Raw genomic sequence first — 12,004 nt, forward strand, 5'->3', positions numbered from 1 at the left:
CTTATAAAGCATTGATATGCATGACGGCCGAGGGGCCCCATGAAGGAGGGATGCAGGGAGGATTGGAGGGACGGGAGTTGGGGCATTAAGTGTGTGTACACTACAACAGGAAATAGCTGGCTAGGTGACGGGTGCCTTGACACAAGACGGGGCCCCGAGGTGTCTATGAGCTTCCTGCACCCTGATTGCTCTCTCGCTTTTTGTCTCACCAAAACGGATGAGTCAACAACTTTACACTTGCTCTCTTCTGGCTGGTCAGCGGGGGAGAAGTTTTTATCATCACAAACTAGGATAAGGAGGGGCTGAATGATTTTACAACTTGTTTTTCTTGGCAGCGTTTCTTTTCTGTAAACTTGTTTTCAGTAAGATAAGAATAAGAATACTGAATTATTGCATATAACCTGAATAATTATAATACTGGACCATTAAATATACACACCAGTGATACGCCAACCACATTATGTATAGTGCAAAATGTACTGTATCCTATCAAATCAAAATACTAAATGAACAACTGGCAAAAAAGGTGTTGTGTGGGACTGTATTTTGTATGGCCTCTATTATAGATGATATTATTCTATATTTCAGCAAACCTTGAATGAGTATAAAGCTGGATTTAAGGGGATAACAGGAGTCCCGCTGTTGATATCTACTGCATAGGTTTTGATGTATAGTTCAGTGTCGGATTACACCCTTTGATAACTCCACCACAACACTAGATGGATGTATCGTACATGCTCAGGCTTAAATGATACCCCCCACAGTAACTGTGTTTACATTCTTTCATTCACTTTGTTAGAGAGCAGTGATCGCAGTGAGCAGATGATTTGAAGTAACTTATCTTTTGCTAGATGAGTGTTACTGATAAGGAGAGAACTACTCAGGCTTGCTTCAACTTCCTTAATGCTGTCAATCTTTGCCGAAAACCCACAAGCAGCCAATCACAGTGGTATCTCCGCAGCTGACATGGAAACTAACTTTTTTCCCCCACAAATTCAAGCTTTGGTCCATTTGTTTATTTATTTATAAATGTATTTATATCAATACCATGAAACAAACAGGCAATATACAATAATATTATATTGCATACGTTATTGACATTAGGCATAGGACAATACAAGAACATGAGATAGTAACATTATTATTAACAACTTATATTAAGTACCTATCATCGAGCTGTGTGTACATTCTGGGTCAGTAAAGAATAATGTATAGGTGACTTATAGGAGGTTACCCTACCAGTTGGATTATAAGCTAATAAGAATATTAAAACGTATGTTTATGCGAGTATTGGATATTGGTGTGACTTCTTTGTGTAATAGATGAGATAGATTGAAGGTGCAGTATCAGCAGGCATGAGGGCACACTTGATGAATGGGAGGATCGGGTGTATTGAAGCACATTATTATAAGTCTGCCCTGTTATATTATGCAGAGGGAAATCAGCCTGCATTAATTTTATTTAGTGTGCTTTGCACCTCAATAACAATGTGTCCTTATTTATCTGTGTTTGCGTAATGGCGGCCACAGGGCTGCCGTCATGCAGCCCACAAGTGTTTCGGGACCCCTCTGAAGGTTTTCCGGGACCACTTTTCAGAGAGCCTGAAAGCTGCAGAGGGAGCTGGCTCAATCCTGCTATTCTCCCTGGCAGTAGCCCGTGCCAGGATTGAGGCTGGCTCGGCTGAGCTCTGCAACACACTACAGAGAGGGCACTAGCAATGGGAACTCATCCTCACACCAGAACGTACACAGAAACACAGACAAACATGGGCAGAGAAACAGGATACATACACAATATACAGAAAACAGATTCACAAGATTTAAATTCCATATAGGCAGACGAGGCTGTAAAGATTTGACGGTTAAAAAAAGGTTATGAAAAATACCTAGAATAGAAGAATAAAATGGTAGTATTAAACCTAAAAAGGCTTAATCATTCCATAGACATATAATTCATATGGTTTAGTTAATGGTTCCATATGCTATAATGTTCAGTTTTTGTGACATGGTTTCTGGATGTAATGACATTCAATTAAAAAGGCATATGCAATGACATCCTTGAATCATTAAGGTCTTTTTGACATTTGAGCACCCTTTTCTCCTTACCCTGTAATGTGTCAGTGATGTGTTTTAATTCAAGTCTTAATCACATTCTCCTTTTTTTACTTAATGAGTTAGTTGGATCATAGAGTCATTAAACATCATGGAGACATACCCTGTGACTCTGTTTATGTTTGCAAACAGTGGTAATATTTTTACTTCTGTTTTACTACATAGGGATCGATCCCCATCTGAAGACGGTGTATGTGGTTTTCGGCCCTTTACTCTCCACCTGACAGCTCAGTCCACAGACTCTTGCTCAGGTTGGTTCTGAGAACTGACAATATTGACAGCTAGGCTCAGTTACTAAATCCTCAAAAATCTGTTATGTTTCTCCTGCTTCTTCCTGCCTATATACATTTCCCTGTATGGTTTCCTCTAGGCAGCTCTCTTTTCTTCCTCAATCCCACTGTTTTTACTCTCCTTACAACCATTCAGTTTTGCTCTCCCCCTTCCAGCCCTCTCAGAGGTTCTGGTATTAGGGGAATTCCTGAGGGGGATTTTCCCTGCTTTAGACTGTCAGTATGGCCCTTAAAACTGTCTACTGCAAAAATCACTAGTGCAGTGTATACAGGCTAACACATGTTATGCCGTATAAGAACTTTATAGTAAATACACCAGTTCAAACGTCCCTGTTTCTGTTGATCTGACTACACTTTAAGTACAGTATTAGACATGCCTGCACTACTAGATTTTCCTCATACTTCTTTAGGCTTCTTTTCTCAGCATGAGACATTCATGTATGATGCCCCCACTCTTCCTTTCTCTGAAAATTGCATCCCTCATTAGTTACTGTCAAAGCAACAATCTATGACAATTACATTTAAGTAAATGTCTGTTTTGTTGCTTTAAATGTTCAATTGACAAAAAAAACGTCTCTTTTATTTCTGGCAGAGACAGCAATAGTTAACTAAACATAAACAGCTATTCTGGATGGATTGAATGACACTAATAGCCACCATAGAGGAGCAGGCAAAGAAAATAAACATTGTGGTGAATTCACCATGTGAATTTGTGAACTGTAGCGGCTCTATACACACACATGAAGAAATATCTATTGAACAAAATGGTCTTTTATATTATAAATCTTCTCATCTGCTCTCAGAGAATCCTAATTTATAAATAAAAATCTAGAAAAAAGAACTATGCCCATAAAACAGTAATTAACTTGATCCTGAAAGCAGAGAACCCTAAGCAAAAGATTTAATAAGATCCGTGAAAATACAAAACCTTATACTTTTCACTTCACTACACATCACATGTTCTTAGGTTGTTATGAATTATGTCCGTTACATTCATTCAGCTATGCAAGCTATGCTTCCTAAATGCAATTAGTATGTAAGCATTATTTCCAGAGTGTCCTGCATTTAAAAGCTTCTCTACAACCAGTATTGCTCTGGATGCCTCTGGCTCTTTACAACTTGCCCATCTGGAAGAACATAAAGCAGCATTGCATACTACTGTACTGCTGTAGTTTGGAATCTGCCCAGATCTGTTCCACCATGACTGCAACCAATAGAGGACAACACGTTTTTGCTTATCCTCCGTCCCAATTTCTTCACTATAAATGGAACTATAGTGCTGTGAGATCAAATGGCAAGAAGAGTGAAAACTGCACTTGTTCTCGTTGCATCCCAAATTCTGAAATAACTGAAGATTTGTCTTCATCAATAAAATCCACGCTGCCACACTCAGTGATAACGGATTTATCATTCTGCTGCATCACAGCTCACTTTGTAACCCAGCCTTTCATTATTCATTATTCTACCACCACCCTTAAAACAATCCTCTACAAACATATACAGAGCAATGCTTCAAATCTCCACTCAGGAAGCACATTTAGACTTTGACCAACACCTGCTGTAAAAATAGGCGTCCACACTTTGGCGGATAATGGGATCCATCGTCACCATTGTCAGCTATGTTAGGCGTTTGATTGTTAGTCTATTAACCCAAATATTTGCAAGTGAATACAGACGCTGAGAGAAAAGACAGTAGAATAAAAGACAGGCCTCGGGCAGCTGATTTTTATGGTGGACAGCTGATGGTCACTCGCTGGTAAATGTGCTAACGAGGTGATAGAATTCTCCACAAAAGCAAAATAGCACTTCAGCCTTCCTCCAACACAATAGCTGACTCCTCTCTTTCCTTTACAACACACTCCACAGATGGATAAGCAACAGTTTCGCAATTACTGACAACCGGGTGTGGAAGGTTTGGATTGGCGTTCATAACAATGTCTTTCACAGACGTAGTGTAGAAGTGCTGATTTATTGGATTTTGGCATCTGCTCCATTTGCATGGGGTTAATCTCAAACAGTTAAAGAAGAGAACTCAACTCCCCTGTGGCCTGAAAAACAAGGTTTGATATGCAAACAACATCCCCTTATCTTTCACAAATTCAAAACTCTCTCCGCTCCTCAATAAGGTAATTGTTACTGTTGCTGAAGCATGTAAAAATATATTTATATAAAAAAGGAAAGATAGTAAATGAGGGTGGGATGAGTCTTGCTGGTGTGGTAATTTTTTTAAAGGCTGCACAAGGAAACAAAAAAAAAAGTAGACATTCTTCAGTTCAGTAGTCTCACTCTTTTTGAACAACAACCGGAGCATTGTGCTTTTTTAATGCTGTCTCAGTGGACTTAATACTTGTTATTTTCTCCCTCTCCTTTCTCTCTCACTCTCTCCTTCCACCTCATATTCCCAATGCGCTGTCTTTGCGCTTGCATCTGTAATCACAACGTTACCTCATTGGGGGCTGCCTTTGTAGCCTGTGTGTGTGTGTGTGTGTGTGTGTGTGTGTGTGTGTGTGTGTGTGTGTGTGTGTAGATACACGTGTGGTAATGGTGTGTGTGCATTTTGAGGTTCTGCTGGGGGCTGTGAGTGGGCTTAGCAGCACACTGGGTTTCAATGGGAGCCCACACCACTGCTCTGCCAGTTCTTATCTACCCCCATGCAGGAGAGCAGTGGCATCAAGCCGGTGGCTTATTAGCGAGGCAGGGAACGTATCCCAAATACACCCCCCCCCCTCCCCTGCACCCACCCCTCCACACACTCACAGTGAGACACACAGCGGTGTGTGGACCTATGGTTCTATCTGGGCATGTGGCAGGGCCCATGAGGGGAAAGTATGTCTAGGCGCACAGTGAGTGTTTATCGCTTTTTCTTTTGTGTTGATGATGCAAAAATAAATTGTGGTTTGGAGAATGAACAGCAGCAGGAGAAAGAAGCCCCGCTACTTTATGCTGGCAATGGAAGCACTCTGTTGTGCTTTAGGGTTGTACTTATAGTGATCAAGCAGAGAGAAAAAGAGTGGGGGCAAGCGAGACAGAGTAATAAGAAATACATTGTTTTTATATTGTTTTCTCTGACAGACGAGATGGCATTAGCTGTGATTTTGCCGTTATTGCCGCTGCTGTGGGGTGAGTTGAAGCATTATGTGGGAGATAAATGAGTGGAATCTGGACATTACAGTTGTTACTCTATTCTGCTGTTGGTAATGCTTTCATTACGTAGCTGTACCTTGGCCATTATGCCTTGGCAGTAGAATTTGAATTACAGAATAAAAGGCCAGCAGGTTCTTTCAAAAGCAACATCAAAGGCCCTGAACACAAACATCTACCATTTACCTGCAATTAAACACAATCTTACTTTAGCTATTTCTGCTTCACCCTTCACCCCTCACCCCTCAAGATAATTGTGGATGCCTTTTTATTCCAATCTGGAACTCTCTCAAGAGAAGATGAATTTATTTTTATTTCATCATTGAACACCACTGGGTGGAAGGCACTTTGTTTGTGAAACTGTGTGTGTATTTAAGGCGAGAAGCGACAAATGTGGGGCCTTGAAACGTGTATTTAATGTAGATTTGACTTTGTGTGTGTGTGTGTGTGTGTGTTCTTTAACTATATTCATGGGGTCCAAAAACCAGGAATACAGTATACTTGTGGGGTCCGGACAGCTTTGTGGGGCCAAAATGCTGGACCCCACAACTTTAAAGGGCTGTTTGAGGGTTAAGACTTAGTTTTAGGATTAGGGTTAGAATTAGGTTATGGTTAGGGTGAGGGTAAGGGTTAAGGTTAGGCATTTAGTTGTGATGGTTAAGGTTAGGGTAAGGGGCTAGGGAGTGCATTATGTCAATGACGGGTCCCCACAAAGATAGTGAAACACACTGTGTGTGTGTGTGTGTGTGTGTGTGTGTGTGTGTGTGTGTGTGTGTGTGTGTGTGTGTGTGTGTGTGTGTGTGTGCAAATGCGGGAAGATAATATTATGCATTTGCATGCAGTGCTTCAATGTAGAGAACGTCATTGATTTATAACCGTGATGAAAGGTCAGTTCACCTTATTAAACAACACAGGTATACTGCTGCATAGTATCGGATAACCATTAGAAGCCAATCTGTTCATTCCCACTGTGACTGGTGGAGGCATTAAGGCCTCAGCTAAAAACTGCATATAAATCAGATTTAAATGAGTTTGTTTGAGAAAACATACACCCGCATTATTTCGTAAACTTGCCTAACGTAGTTTATATTCTGATCTTTTTCTTCTTTTTCCTGGTTTTGTCCTCTTGTGCAAGCTTATTTCCTAGAATTTATGTAACAACCTTCTGTGTTAATTGCACAAACCAGGCACTGTGTTTTTAAAAGTGTGTGAGATATTTACACAGTTTATCCACAGAGTCGCTTTCAGAGATGTCTTCCATGCCCACTTATTAACCTCATTATGTGAAGACAACCAGTGATAAGTGGACTGAAGGGTCATCTGAGACTGCCTGTCAGTAAGCGTAGATTCAGCATTAGTCCAATCATCTGTCTGATGTGGGCTCACACACAACTCTTCACTCTCCATCTACCAATCCACCCATTTCTCACTCCCGCCGTGTCCCTCTCAGTTATTTTGTCTGATTACGCATTGTTTAAAGTAAAACCCTGCGGGCTGATTGCACATGCATTCTGGCTTCAAGAGAGCACCATCTCCTAATTATTGGCTTTGTTGTCTTCAGGCATTAGCATGTGTGTGGAACATTCTGAGGCCCACTTCTAATCGAGTGAATGGAGACAGACCTCACACAGCTCCGATGTGAGTGTTGAGGATAGCTTGTGTGGGTGGGACTGTGTGAGAGACCAGATACAATACGTGTGTACAGTGTGTCTACAGGATGTGTGTGGGAGTGTTTCTCTATATCTTAACAGCAGGTGTTTGTTATGGTTAAACATGCATATATGTTTGTATTTTGCATATGTGCACATGTGATAATTGTGGTTGTACATCTGTGTGGCATGCATGCATACATGCTTGCCACCCCCGCCTCTCTCTGTATGTTTAAAGCTAGTTGTACTTCCACCTGCGCCGTCCCGACAGGTGCAAGCCAATGTTCAGAGCAGAAAACAGATGCAAAAGAAGCAAGACTTGGCAGATGACAGACAAACAGACGGACAGACCAATATAAAAGAAAACCATCTGGTCCTGCAGTTTCTTCCCTTCAGCCTTTAGAATGCTTTAGAACACTGCCTGTGCCAGTCGCTGCTGGGGTGTGGCCTGGACAGAGAAGATGGCACAGAGTGGATGATGAGATGGGGGATTCAGGCCCCAGCCTGGAGCTGCTCTGCAAGGGGAGTAGAAGAAGAAGAGGCACCAGCAGGCCCTAGAGGTGATCCAACAGGCACTCTCATCCTCTCAACTGTTGCAAAAGGATTGGTGGTTAGTGGGATAATCCAGCGGTGTGGACGCTTCAGATAGCTGCCTCCACATGTGAGGAAGGAAGAGAAAAGAATAGTATACCCGACCAGCACAATGAGAATCTTAGGCAGCGTATGTACAGTTGCTTAAAGAAAAGGCAGAGCTCTGCCAAAATGATGTAAACAATTACAGCACAAGGCATGGTTTTGAATATTTTGTGTGTGGGTTATGTTATTTTTGATTGAGTGGGTCATGTCCTGTTGCAAGCTGTCATTACATGCAGATCACTTCTAACCTACATATAATTTACCATAGTACAAAGACCTACAGTATATTCCTCTTCAGTCAAATAGTACTACTGTCTTTCTGAAAATTAATATTTTCACCTGTCCCTAACACCTGCTTGTGAAAATATTTTCAAAATGCTGCTTTTATAGCTCAGTTAAGCAATGATTTCAAATTAACATTGAAATTAACATTTTCACTAAACTATGGTAGTTGTAGCCTTGAACTCTAACAAAGCTGTTGAATGAATTCCTTAGCTTATTAAACATTTGCAAAGCTGATTTCTTTAATACTGAAAGACAAGCATCTTTTACATGCATGTTTGCTTGCTTCTTATTCACTGTCTTTGTTGCCGCATTGCTGCGTTTGTTGGCTCATTACTGTCACCAACTGTTGATCATTCAAAAAGCGTGAAAGTGTGAATCTTTGTGTGTTTGCCCGAAACAAAAACAATGAGGGACCCACCCATTAAAACATTGCTCCATAGTGCTACTAGTGGTCAAAGATGCCAGCGGGCCCCATTAAAAGGCAGACAAGGCTTGTGTGAGGTTGTTTTTGAGTTTCTCTGACCCCTATTGGTCAAATAGCTTGTTGCAGCTTTAATGAATGATGTTCATTAAAAACCTTGTATCCATCTATTCAGACATGTTGTCCTTGGCTAGAGTGTTTTAATCTCTCTGTTTATCCCTATCCTTGGTCACAGAGTTAGTTTGATCTCATTTCTGTTCAAGGGCATCACAAGATAATGCTCTTCACCCTGTACGCAGCAGATGGGAAAGATCCAGGGTGGCACCACGCCCGTTTCCACAGGGTCATCCCGACTATTAGACCACCAACGTCAGGTGAATGCTGATAGGTGATCTCCACCAAGTGTTCAAGGAATGCAGGAATGAGCCAAGACACTGCAGTGTGCCAGCTCACTGGAATTGGCAGCAGAGGTGTTTAGAGAATTACTTAAGATGACGGATAGCTTTGAAAGAACAGAAACACATTATAGATCTTTAACAAATCATTGAATAAAATGTCACCTGCAGTAAATGTAATCTCATCATTAATGTTATTATTAACGTTACACCTGAGTATGAAGAATCCAATGCATTACACTAGGCAATGTAATACAAAAGGTGAAAGTGTAGTACCTCGTACGAATTGTGAAAACATGACCCTATTATTACCACACATTTTCATAAAATATTAACCCATCAAAAAATAATCTGTAGTCTGTACTGATAATACCCAATTATTGAGAAAATATAACCCTCTAACCCGCTTATTGTGCACGGTGCGATTATCCATTACTCTGCCATTATTGTTTTATTCTGCCCCATTACCTTATTACCTCGAGATTTTTTCACCATGCTTTTTTGTTTAATTGTCCTTTCGCACATGACCTAGCACCTTACTCCATTTAAGCACAGCTTAATAACTATAATAAACCCCGGTAACCCACCATGTGTATCTTTTTACTGTGCATGTAAAGTGTGTTTCAGTTTGCCAAAATCCAGAAATTCACAGAAAATGTACAGACGACAGCTCAGTGGTTTCAGTGGCAGCCAAGGCCCTGATCAGGTTGCAGATAATCAGTTAAATAAGTTGGGCAACATGTAAAAAAAAAAACGGATGGCTTAGTAGCTGTTGACTGTGGCATGTTATATAGCGTTCATACGTCATTTACGGCTCAGTTGCACATTTTTTCCGCAAAATATGTATGTCCTAAATAGATATGCCAATTACCCTAATGGGAACCAGGAAACATGGCCATTTCAATTAGCAGGCCTGTTCCTATTTCATTTTTTTCCTGTAACACCTCACAGAGTCTGGTGATGAAACACAATGTGTTGTGGCGGTTATATGTTGCCCATTCTACAGCTGGAAATTGAATGTTCCTTTTGCCTCAAACTGATCTGACTATATACGACAGGATGATGTTATCAAACAACGCATCCACTCCAGAGGCATCAAATTACAACACAGACTGTTTGCAAATGCATGGTTCTTCTGTGTATCTCAAACATGTTGGTGCTGGTGTAATTGGAATCAACACCATGTGAATGAAACGCCCTATCAACCAGGGCTCCGCCTCAGTAAAAGTGGTCACAGTCTGGTGACTCGATATATAGTATCTAAGTTTCTGTTGTGTGTGATTGTGTGCTTGTGTGATACAGTATACAAACATGTACACACAGACATACTAATAAGCACAACTATGGCTTTTCTACACATGTATTCATTGGCAGTCAAAGTTAACACCACAAGAGAGAATATGGCTGCAATTTAAAAATGCAGCCATATATGAGGAATGTGCATTTACCTTAGATTTTCAGCAGCAGTTTACTCATGCATGCACCTATATGGTCCACTAGTATTTTTCTTCCCTCCAACAAGCCCCAGTTATCCTCTTTCCCTCTCTCTCTCTCTCTCTCTCTCTCTCTCTCTCTCTCTCTCTCTCTCTCTCTCTCTCTCTCTCTCTCTCTCTCTCTCTCTCTCTCTCTTTTTCTCTCTCTCTCTCTCTCTCTCTCTCTCTCTTTCTCTCTCTCTCTCTCTCTGTCTCTCGATCTCTCTTGATCTCCTTGTCCACGTAGCTAATTTACGATCTTGTTAGTAGGGAGGCTCCCGCACCTCAAACTATTTCACTTAGGGCAACCAAAACATATTTCTATTTTTTTCTTTAACTCTGGATATGTAGCAATTATGGACAGGAAGAGCTCCCAGTTTTTTCCATATTATGAGCTGTGCTAAACTGAAGTCAGCTGGTCTGCCGCTCTTGGCTTTATTTTGTAGGCTGTGTTTTTGTGAGGAAACTAGATTTGGCTCCTTGCCTGTTTCCATTCTCCTCTTTCTGCGAGTCGACCAGCTATTATGACTGTCAGTCATTTTCAAACATAAAGGGCCTCATTTGAAAAGGCTCAATGCAAATCTCATATCTTACATGAAACAGTCTTGATTTATTTTCCCTGAGCTTTTCTTCCTAAGTCTTCAAACAAGCTCCCAACGCACACCCCACCCTGGTTGGAATCATGCCTTTCAACATGCAGTCAAAGGAACGGGGAGGTGCTCTGTGGACGGTTGCCATGATCCTCCAGCACCTACCCCCCATCCCCCTCCCCCAAACCCACCCCTTTCCCTCCAGTCGATATCTGCCCACAGCAGGTGCCGTGCAGAGCCCAAAGATAGCAGTGATATTAAAAGAGTAGTATTGGGAACTTCATTTATACTCAGCTCACATAACTGTCATTCGTCTTATTCTGGGCAAAGCTGGATGATGCACCTTATTATCTGTGGCTGTTCTGTTGGTGTTGCCTATTTCTCTTTTCGGTGGATGTCTGAAAGATCTAAATCTATCACTCTACAAACACTGAGACTGAATAAACAGATCCAGTCTTCCAATGTGTCTGTATAGCCGATGTGTAGGATAGATCTCTATGCTGCGAGTCCAGTTCTTCACCTTTGCTTGTAATCCTTCCCCCTACTGGCACAGAATAACCCCCTCAGTAGTATGACTGTGTGCTGGGTTGATGACATGTGCTAACACGCTGTCTGAAACTGCCATCACAAGGAAGTTGGGATGCTTTGCCTCTTGCCGGATGGCAGCGGAGGACACACACTGCATCGGTGCCAGACGAGGCAGTAGGAGCCACCAATGAGGCAGCTGTGACCTTGCAAACAGAAGCTCAGAGTCGGAGCCAAAAACCTCACCCTCCTTCCCCATGGTGAGGTCCAGTGTGCCAGCAACGCCAGGTGCCCCTCCAGAAGTGTTTGTGGAGGCCAGGATGGAGCTGTGGGCTGCCATCCTGGGGCTGTTTTACATTAGAATTGAGAGCACAGGAAAGACAATATTGACTGATTTTCTGGTTGATAGTTCAGTGATTTGCAAATTTTTGGTAGACGTCTGTTCACTCAACAATTCTTCTGGCAAATGACACTTGGCTCTAATGATAA

The 12,004-nt window shown here is 41.6% G+C and overlaps 1 long non-coding RNA gene across 1 annotated transcript in view; it reads left to right on the top strand.

Moving 5' to 3' along the window:
• LOC116035908 overlaps positions 1–8,584 on the top strand; it is a 49,773-nt gene extending 41,189 nt beyond the window's left edge. The window contains exons 2-3 of the long non-coding RNA XR_004101485.1: positions 7,104–7,180; positions 7,463–8,584. This is a non-coding gene — a long non-coding RNA (uncharacterized LOC116035908). The remainder of the gene's footprint in view (positions 1–7,103; positions 7,181–7,462) is intronic.
• The last annotated feature ends 3,420 nt before the right edge of the window (positions 8,585–12,004 follow it).

Source organism: Sander lucioperca, chromosome 18, assembly GCF_008315115.2.
Source record: "Sander lucioperca isolate FBNREF2018 chromosome 18, SLUC_FBN_1.2, whole genome shotgun sequence".
Classification (NCBI taxonomy): Eukaryota; Metazoa; Chordata; class Actinopteri; order Perciformes; family Percidae; genus Sander; species Sander lucioperca.